At 50.6% G+C, this 10,209-nt stretch overlaps 1 protein-coding gene across 1 annotated transcript in view; it reads left to right on the top strand.

Moving 5' to 3' along the window:
• Positions 1-649: 649 nt before the first annotated feature.
• The window catches only part of Slc29a4 (solute carrier family 29 member 4), a 28,807-nt gene continuing 19,247 nt past the window's right edge, over positions 650-10,209 (top strand). The window contains exon 1 of the mRNA XM_050163217.1: positions 650-781. The gene's annotated coding sequence lies outside the window, so the exon portion shown is untranslated. The remainder of the gene's footprint in view (positions 782-10,209) is intronic.

The following is a 10,209-nucleotide window of genomic DNA, read 5'->3' as shown; positions in this document are numbered from 1 at the left end:
CTCACTGGGGGATTCTAGGCAGGGGCTCTACCACTGAACTACATACCCCCCACCCATGTGGATATCAAGTTATCTAGTCTAATCTCCTTCCACCTGGTTGCCAGAGATGTTGAACCATTTAGAGCATCATCTGGAAAGTCATTGTCCTCGACAGATGTGTCCCCTGATGGAAGGGACTATCTCTCTCTCTCGTTTACTCTCCTACATCATAAATTTTTGGATTGGAAAATGATTCTCTATTTTCAGCCCGGGGACAAATGAGGGCACTAACTCATAAAAGCCTAAAAGCTGGTCCTAGGTACCAGTGCCCTGCCGCGGACGTCAGCGGCCTTCTCCACCCTGGGGCACTTGGTTTCGAGGGGGTGGGTGTACAAAGAGGAAGTAAGAAGGGAGTGAGAGGGAAGCAGCAGGGCCGGTATCCTGGGGTCCCAGAGCTCACGAGTCCCCTGGTTGTTGTTTTTTTTTTTTTTTATAGACCTAGACACAGGCCCACAGAGGGGCAGAGCCCTGCCTTAGGATGTACCGCCCGTGGTTGCCAGGGCCCCGCTCTGCAAGGCTCTGCTGGGCACTGTGGCTGTAGTTACGGTGTTTTCTCAGCGCCTGGGAACAGATGGCCCCAGCTCCCACCCACGGAAGCCAAACATTTTCCCTGGCTCATTCGTTCAGAAGCCTGCTCTTGTAAATAGAGAGTACAAGAGCTTTCCCAAGCGGTGTGCGCGGCTCACAGAGACCTGCCGCCACGAGGAGAAGCCTCGGAGGGAGGGGGCACAGCAGGACTCAGGTAAGCAAGACGCCTCCCCGGGGGTCCCCAACAGGGCTAGGAGTCCCAGAACACGGAGGAGTGATGAATTAGGAGAGAACAGCGCAGGCTAGGCAGGCTTGGGCTCAGTCTTGCCTCTGCCACTCCCGTGGTGTCTGGTTGGGGCTCTCTGGCGTCAGTTTTCTTGCCTGTGAAATGGACACACCGTGAGCCTTCTAGAAAGTGGCTTAGCCTGCAGCAGTCTGTGCACTTGCCTCCCTTCACATGGGGTGGGGTCATTTCAGGGTATCTCACTTCGCCCTCTTTCCTCAAGCCCCTTTTCTGCTTATTCTTATTTCCTCTGCTGTGAGACCTTGGGTAAATGTCTTCACCTCTCTGGGCCTCATCCCAGGGGCAAAGGGAAGACATAGGAGGCTTTCTGGAGGAGGAGCGCTGCTGGAACTTAGAGATGAAGGAGCACAAAGGAAATGAAGATGAGAAGGCTCTATGGGGGGGGGGGACTTCTCCAGGAGGGGAAATCTGTGTGGATAACACAGGCATAAAAGACTACAAGGCTGGGCACAGTGGGGCATGCCTGGAATTCCAGTACTGAGGGGGAGGCAGGAGAATCAGAAATTCAAGAGCAGTCTGGGCTATGTACCAAGGAAGGAAGGAAAGAGGGAGAAAGGGAGGGAGGGAGGGAGGAGAAGAAAGAAAAAAAGGAACGATAAAACGGAGAAAATCATAGGACCAGGAAGCGAGGCTTTAAGGAATAGGCTGGGGGGGAGGTGGAGCTGCCCACGGCAGGCGCCCGAGTTCACAGGAGTACCGGAAGACAGCCAGCGGGAAGGGATACAGTCGGCACCCCGTGGCGGCAACAAGCCCAGGTGCCCCTGAGGTGTTTCACCCCATCCCCTCCAAACCCTGACATCCGCACCCGCAGCGGCCAATAATGAAGAGTTATTTCCAGCTGGAAAGCCTTTGGAGCAGGGCCAGGCAGCTCCTGGCCAGCCTCCAGCGGCACCCGCAGCCTTGATGCCCGCCCTGGGAGTCCCAGGAAGAGCCGGATGCAAGGGAACCACTATCTGATTGCCAGACCTAGCAGTCTCGGGAGTGGTGTTTGGGGAGCACTTGGAAGGACAGGTTTGGGGGGCTGGAAAGGGATGGACATTTGCCCTGCTGCATTGTGTGACTTGAGTCCTCCAAGAACCTGACCGCCCTCTGTGCTAGCAATGGCAAGATGCAGATCCCAGCAAAGTATGCATTGCCCGCTCCTCCCCCGCCCTGAGCCTGGCAACGTGGGGCAGGCAGCACATCCTTGCCCTCCCAGGACAGTCCCTGCCTCTGTTGCTTGCTTGCTTGCTTGCTTCCTTCCTTCCTTCCTTCTTTTCTTTTTAATTTTAAGTTCTTTTTCTTTGTTTTATTTTTATTTTCTGTCATTTTCATTTGCTTGATCTTTTTGAAACAAGGCAAGCCCAGAATTCACCGTATAGCCCAAACTGTCCTCAAATTCCTGATTCTCCTGCCTCCACCTCCCCAGCTGCTGAAATTGCAAGAGTGTGCTAACATGCCCTGATGCATGCTTAGCCAGCACTGCGGGATTGCGGTGTCTTCATAGCCCACGACACAAGTGCTTCAAAAATCAAAACTGAGAGGATTTCATGGGAAAATGGATTTATTTATTTTTTTTTATTTTATGTGCACGTGTATTCTGACTGTGTGTTTGTTTGTGCACCATGCATGTGCCTGGTGATCACGATGCCCTGGGATTTGAGTTACAGCTGGTTGAGCTACTTACCATGTGGATGCTGGGAGTTGAGTCCAGGTCCTCTAGAAAGAGTAGCCAGTGTTCTTCTCACCACTTTGCTGTCGATCCAGCCCCGGAAAAACTAATTTTTAATACCTTCACCCCAACCCCAGTACTGAGCACTGAACCTGGAGTATTATGTAAACCATGCAAGCATCATGTCTTTATTATCTTTTTCAGGGTTGGGGACTGAACCTCTAACACACTAAGCAAACACTCTATGATTGAGCCCAGCCCCTCCCTTGGGGATTCTAGGACAGCATTTTACTGCTGAGCCACACTGAAGCTCTGGTTTCTGCCCAGGAGGCCTCGGGGATCTTTCCATGGTGCTGGAGTATAGGCCAAGCCACGAGGGAGTTGATTCTCAGGTCCCAGCCAGCAGCTCATGCAGGTACCTAGGCCAATCTGCTGGGGACGCTCTGCCCAAGCTCAGATTTTGATGTCTTGGACTTGGTTCCCCAAAAGGGAGGGAAGAAATTCCAAGTTCTTGGGTCTCTGTGAGGATAAGTGTGGTTAGTGTGTCACATGGATATGTCACTGTGACTGATTATAACACCCACCATCCCCCAAGTGGAGCCCTGGCTTCCCCTTTTACCAGCTGTCCTCTTGTCTTCTGTGAAAGGGCTCCCTGGGCACAATGTCCCTGAGAACAAGAGCAGGTGTCAATATGAAGGCCACACCCACACTGGCTCACTCTGACCAGTGCAATGGCCCTCCCTCCCCCTCTCTCTTCCCATTTCCTGAGCAGGCCTCCTCCACAGGCTTCTGCCTGCTTGTGGGTTGATGGGAAAGATCCTAATGGCTTTAAGTTAATAAGTTGAGAATAAATTAGGTTTATGTCCACAGAAATCACATGACAAAGGACAGACCTGAAAGAGCTTTGGGGGCGGTAGGGGATACCCTTGGACTCTTTCTCTCTTTAATTTTTAAAATTGCATTTTCTTGTTGTGGGGAGGGCACACTTGCCGAAGTCAAAGACAGCTTGCAGGTACAGCTTCCTCACACCTGCGATTGCTCTCTCCTCTCTCTCTCCTTTCTTCCTCATTTTTTTTTTCTGTGACAGTTTCAACATTTAGCCAAGGCTAACCCTGAACTTGCAATCCTCCTGTCTTGGCCCCTTAAGTGTAGGCATAACAGACATAAGCCCTTGAAATTTATTAAACATAAGATGGGCCAGAGGCTGGCTGTGGAATGGGAGGGCGGCTGATATCTGAGAAAAGAAACGGAACAGGCTGCGAACACCCATCGCGGCTCCCTTCACTTTCATTTCTGTTTAGAATTGCAATAATACATGATTAGCCGAGAAAGTGGTGAGATGGCTCAGTGGTTAAAGGCACTTGCCGGCAAGCCTGGTACCCTGAGCTCAATCCTAGAACCCACACGGTGGAAGGAGAAATTAAGAAAGGAGGGAAAGAAGAAAGGAGGGAGGGATGGAGAACCCGGATGCTGTGTGTGGAACCCAGGCTGGGTCTAAGGTCTGGCCATGGGTCACGGCCTTTAACATCTGAACAACCTGCTTATATCTCCTAAGTGCTGGGGTTATAGATGTGCACCATCACACTTGTGTGTGTGTCGTATGTATGCGTGTTGTATGTACAAGTGAGTGCAGGTGTGTGCACCTGTGTGCCATAGGAGGGCGTCAGGTGTTCTGCTCTCTGTCTTACTCCCTTGAGACAGAGTCTTGCATGTAACCAAAAGCTATGTGGGCAGCCATCCCAGTCCCAGTCATCCTCCTGTCTCTGTCACCACCTCCACAGGGCTGGGTTACAGGAGTGCCTGGCTGTTTATATGGGGACTTGGGAATCCAAACTCAGATCTTCACGCTCAGGCAGCAAGCGCTCCTATCTACTGAGTCATCTCTTCAAGCCCTGTTTGTTTTTGTTTTGTTTAGACAAATTTCAGGTAGCCCAGACTGGTCTCAAATGTCCTATGCAACCAAGGGTGATCTTGAACTTTTCATCCTCCTGCCTCCACCTCTGGAGTGCCAGGATGACAGGCGCATCCACCAGGCAGGACCAACACTTCTGCTGCACAAATGCTCACAATGTGCAGGACACATTGTGTCCCCGAGACACAGAGTACCACCTCCTCCTCCCCGCATCGCCCCTCCAGCCCCACCTCCCCCTCAGAGGGTAGCTAGCACCTGATTTCCTTAGAGTCCTCTCATCTGTTCTAGGAATTCACAGAAATGGGGCCACGTGATGTGTTCCCTTGTGTCTGTCTGTTCGCTCCAGAAACTCATCCGAGGCGCACACAGGTGCAGGGCACGAGGAATTCTTAACGTTCCACTGTGAGTGGGCGCCGCGTGGGGGAGGGCTGCAGGCTTTTATCCATCTCCCGTTTGTAACACATGGCCTGTCTCCAGCTTACTACTATGAATAAAATGTACAGTTGTCCCTCGGTATCTGCAAGAGAGTCTATATAAAACCCTGCTGGTACCAGAACCCAAGGTGGCTTGTTAAATTATGCTGTGTTTTGCATAGAACCTGTGAGTTTACTTTTTTTTTTTTCCTTTTTGAGTAGAAGATGAAGGTCTCATGTAGCTCAGGCTGGCCTCAGTTACTTTTCTTTTTTTTTTAATATTTATTTATTATGTATACAATATTCTGTCTGTGTATACGCCTGCAGGCCAGAAGAGGCCACCAGACCCCATTACAGATGGTTGTGAGCCACCATGTGGTTGCTGGGAATTGAACTCAGGACCTTTGGAAGAGCAGGCAATGCTCTTAACCTCTGAGCTATCTCTCCAGCCCCTGGCCTCAGTTACTAAGTAGCCAAGGATGACTTTAAGTCTCTGTTCCTCCTGCTCCTACCCACCAAGTGTTAGAACTGCAGGTGCACCCCATCATGCCCCTTTTTATGAAGTGCTGGGGATCGAACCCACGGCTTCACATATGCTAAGCAAGTACCCAGCCAACTTAATTACATCACCAGCCGTATAACATTTCATCAGAGTTTTTTTCTTTTCTTTTTAGCAACTATGCAAATAATCATATGACTTCCCCGTTCCCATAGGTTAATGATGAATTACTGGGAGGGTGGCTCAGTGGGAGAGCACTTGCCTAGCATTTGTGAGGCCACAGGTTCTATTCTCAGTGCACGTGTGTGCGCGTGCACACACACATACACATGCAACTGAGTAATATTCTTGTGGCTGGGAAGATGGCTCAGCAGTTAAGAGCACTTGTTCTGGCAGAAGACCCTAAATTAATCCCCAGCACCCATACAGCGAGTCATAACTGTAATTCCAGTTTCGGGGGACCCGGACCCGATGGCCTTTTCTGACCTCCTTGAGCAGTAGGTACCCACCATGTACTTACATGTATGCAGACAAAACACACGGATAATTTTATTTAAAAAAAAAAAATCCTAGCTGGGCGATGGTGGCGCACGTCTTTAATCCCAGCACTCGGGAGGCAGAGGCAGGCGGATCTTTGTGAGTTCGAGACCAGCCTGGTCTACAAGAGCTAGTTCCAGGACAGGCTCCAAAGCCACAGAGAAACCCTGTCTCGAAAAACAAAAAAAAACAAACAAACAAACAAAAAAAATCCTTTAGAGAGACCACCCTGTCGCTTTCAATGTAGCTTGTTCCTGTTTTCCAAAATTTCCTCAATTCTTGTTGCTATGTTTAGAATTTTTTTCTACTATTTAAAGATGAAATGCCTGTTGTTTTCTTGGAGTAATCCTCATCAGGTTGAAGAGTCTCTCTTTCCTTGTGCTTTTACATAACACTGGGGTTCCATCACCTTTAAAACTTTCATGGGGGGGGGCTGGAGAGATGGCTCAGTGGTTAAGAGCACAGATGTTTGATTCCCAGCACCCATGTGGCAGCTCACAACAGTCCATAACTCCTGTTCCAGGGGATCTGATATTCTCACACAGACATACATGCAGGAAATACTAGTGTAAATAAAATACAAATAAATTATTTTTAGATTTATTTAAATTATTATTATTATTTTATGTTCATTGGTGTGAGAGTCAAATGCCCTGGAACTGGAGTCACTCAGGACCTCTGGAAGAGCAGCCAGTGCTCTTAACTGCTGAGCCATCTCTCCAGCCCCCAAACAAACTGTTTTAAAAAGCTCTCATAGGATTTTTATATGAAGCCATTGATGCCCACTGTGTAACTCCAGACCGTGTTCTACGTAAGTTGCTTATTGTGGTGTGTGTGTGTGTGTGTATGTGTGTGTGTGTGTTGCTGAGCCTGTTTGTGGACCCCAGCATATTTGTGGAGACAGAGTCTCCCGCTGACCCTGGAGCAAGCCGGTTTGGCTAGAATGGCTGGAAGATGAGCCCCAGGTCTCTTGTCTTTGCCTCCCCTGCACTGGGATTTCAGGCACATGTCATCATTTTTTATGTGGGCTCTGGGGACTTGAACTCAGGTCCTCACGCTTGCACAGCATGTCCTCTGCTGACTGAATCCTCTCCCCCAGGCCCCAGGTTCGTCTTTTCTGATGGTAGGTTTCTGCTCATTTACCGTTTCCCGGAAAGCCATCTTATCCGACTTCTTTGGTTTTTTATCCATAGAGTGGAAGCTATCTTTTGGATCCTGCCCCACTTCCTCTTTCTGTGTCACTTAACATTCTCACGCTGCTGGCTTCCCATATTAGTCTAAATCCTTTCGAACCATGTGCATAGCTTGGGGACTTAAGAGTTTTCTGTGGGCTTACACGAGTATACTGATTTCCTTGGGTTTTTCGATTTCGCACTCACATTGTTTCCTGCTGGGAGGCATATGATGTCTGCACCTCCTTCAACTACGTGGCCACCTGCAGGGCTCGCTATTGCCACCAGCATCTTAGAATGTAAAGCCTTTCTATTTTTAGAACTAATTCCTTGGGTTAGCTTTTCTGAACCAAAGGGTAGGCATGCTTTTTAGGCCAAAGTACTTTCCAGAAGAATTATTTCAATTGATGTTTGAAACAGCAAGAGAACTATTTATTTACTTATTTAATTTGCACTTCTGGGGATGGTACCCAGCCCCCTTATGCTAGGTAGGGGCTTTACCACTGAGCCACAGCCCAGCCCTTCACTGGGGGATTCTAGGCAGGTGCTCTACCACTGAGCCACTCCCCAGCTCCTCACTGGGAGATTCTAGGCAGGTGCTCTACCACTGAGCCACTCCCCAGCCCCTCACTGGGGGATTCTAGGCAGGGGCTCCACCACTGAGCCACAGCCCAGCCCCTCACTGGGGGATTCTAGGCAGGGGCTCCACCACTGAGTCACGCCCTCAGCTCTCTTCTTACCTTTCATTTTAAGACAGATTCTCTGTAAATTGCTCAGGCTGGCTGGCTTCCAGGTCACTCTACAACAAGGCTAACCTTAACTTTTGTTCTTCCTGCTTCATCTTCTCAGGAAGATAAGGATGTCAAAGTCTGAATTTGTTCTCATCTCCTCCATTGATAAAATATCTCCGCAAGCTCCAATGGCCTCCTGGCCTTGTCTGATTACAGTTCCTGACCCCACCTCCCCCTCTTTCTTCCTCCCTCACTCTCTCTCACTCTCCCTTCTTCATTTCCCCTCCCTCTCTCTGTTCTTCAGGGGTCAGGGCAAGATCTCTTTAGCTCAGGCTGGCCTGGGATCATGGTGTGCTTGGCTCAGCTTCAGCCTTTCACGTGCTGGGACTGCACCACACCCGGCTTCACTGCTCTCTTAACTTTCCCAGCCTCTGCAACTGTGTTTTTGCTACTCTCGCCTAAAGCACCCTGGCTACAGACCTTGCCTACACAGTCCCCTAGGGTCCTTTCCATCACTCAAGTATCTCAACTCAGATGCTGTTTTCCCTGAGTGGCCTTCGCTAGCCACTGGACAGCGGCTTGTCTCCTTCCCCATGTGCTGCAGCCCAATCCACCACTCTGTCTTGCCACATCTCAGGAATTTGATGGAACACGATACCTGAATATCCCTAGCGTTTCTTTTCGTGGAGGGAACACTGCTTGGAAGTCTCCCATACCCAGGACAACAGGGGTGGCTTCCTGGGCTCCAGGAGGCCCTTGCAAAGCTTTATTTTAACTGGGGGGTAGAGTAGGGTTTCGTGTAGCCCAGGCTGACCCTTGGATTTCTAATCCTCCTGTCACCACCTCCCATGTGCTGGGATAAAAGACATGTGTCATAGTTGAGCTACGACCATACCACCAAAGCTTTAGACCATGGCAAGCTGGGGATCATAGCAAGATTATTGTGATTCACTAGAACCTCCAATAGGCCATCTTCATCTGGGGTTTGCAGAGCTGCAGAGGAAGGCCAGCAGACACACACTGTTCCTGAATGTACACCTGACACTCTGTTGAGCCTGATGTGGTGATGCACTCTTATCATCCCAGTACTCAAGAAGCCGAGGCTCAGGGATCCTGAGTTCCAGGCCAACCTGGGCTCCAAAAGGAAAGGCTACCAAAAAAAAAAAAGGGCACTCCTCAGAACTCTTTGAGAGAGGATGGCAAGATGATAAGAAAGAACCCAGGCACTAGCAGAACCAAACAGGTTTCCAAATTTAAGTGAGGGGCATCCAGCATCCAGGAACGGCATCTCTCTGTGCCTTGGTCCTGAAGGCCCCTTATCCCAACAGACAGGTCCCACTAATTTCCTGGCCTCATTTTTTATCGGCCCCCATGGGACACATGGCTGGGACCGGGGTCACAACAGATCCCTCTGCAGCAATCAGCGCAGGCCCCAGTTCAGCGTCACAAATAGTAACCCTAAGCTCCAGAAGACAGCCTGACAAGAAGGTTGAAAGGACCGAAGAGGCCAGCAAGGACACCAAGCCCACCCTGTGTGCTAGGCTGTCAGATATGGGTTGTAGAGGAGCCAAGTGTGTGTGTGTGGGGGGGGGTGAGTGGGTAGAGGGCAGCACTTCCGCTGAGAGCCATGGTGCAGAATAGGGATGGATATGTGCTGTGTGTGTGTGTGTGTGTGTGTGTGTGTGTGTGTGTGTGTGTGCAAGGGGAAGGGAGGCAGGGCACGTGCGAAGGCTGTGGGCAGGGTCATGAGGGGCGGGGCTATGGGAAGTGATGGGCGGGGCTAGTAGGTGGTCGGGAGGGACACAAGTCATATACAAAACCTGGAGGCAGGATCAGGTAGGTATGACAAAGTGGGCCCAGAGGAGGGAGTGGAGCCTGTGGGAATAATAAAGGGTGGGACTAGGCAAATGAAGTTGACTGGTGGACTCAGGCTGAGAGAGGAGAGGAGAAAGGGTGTGGAAAGAATAGAGGTGGGGCTCAGTAGTCCCGCAGAGGGGGAAGGCAGAAGAAGGGGGCGGGATCTGTGATCTGGGTTGGGACTGGCCAAGGGCACAGTAGGAACCAGAGTGAAGACGGCAGAGAGAAGTGGGAGCAGAAGTGGAGGCAGTTAAGAGGCGGGGCTATGGGCGGAGCCATGTAGAGTGGGTGGAGCATGGTTAAAGAAAATGGGGCGGGGAATATAGGAAGAAAGGGTAGGGCTAGGGGCGGAGTGAATAGGAGCGAAAATGGGAGTTAGGACCAGAGTCAGTGGGTGAAGCGCAGGCGTGGAGACAGGGAGGGGCGTCTGGGTGGTGGTAGGCTCCTCTGGAGGCGGGACGTGGATGGAGCCATGTGGAGTGGGAGTAGTGTGATGGGGCGGTGTCAGAGATATGGGGCGGAGCGTCTGGGTGGGAGAAAGCTTTGCTGGAGGCGGGACTTGGGCG

The sequence above is a fragment of the Alexandromys fortis genome, unplaced genomic scaffold (assembly GCF_014885135.2).
Source record: "Alexandromys fortis isolate MF-2015 unplaced genomic scaffold, M_Fortis_MF-2015_v1.1 scaffold_144, whole genome shotgun sequence".
Taxonomy (NCBI): Eukaryota; Metazoa; Chordata; class Mammalia; order Rodentia; family Cricetidae; genus Alexandromys; species Alexandromys fortis.
The sequence above is the reverse complement of the archived record's forward strand: the minus strand, read 5'-3'. Positions and strand labels throughout refer to the sequence as shown.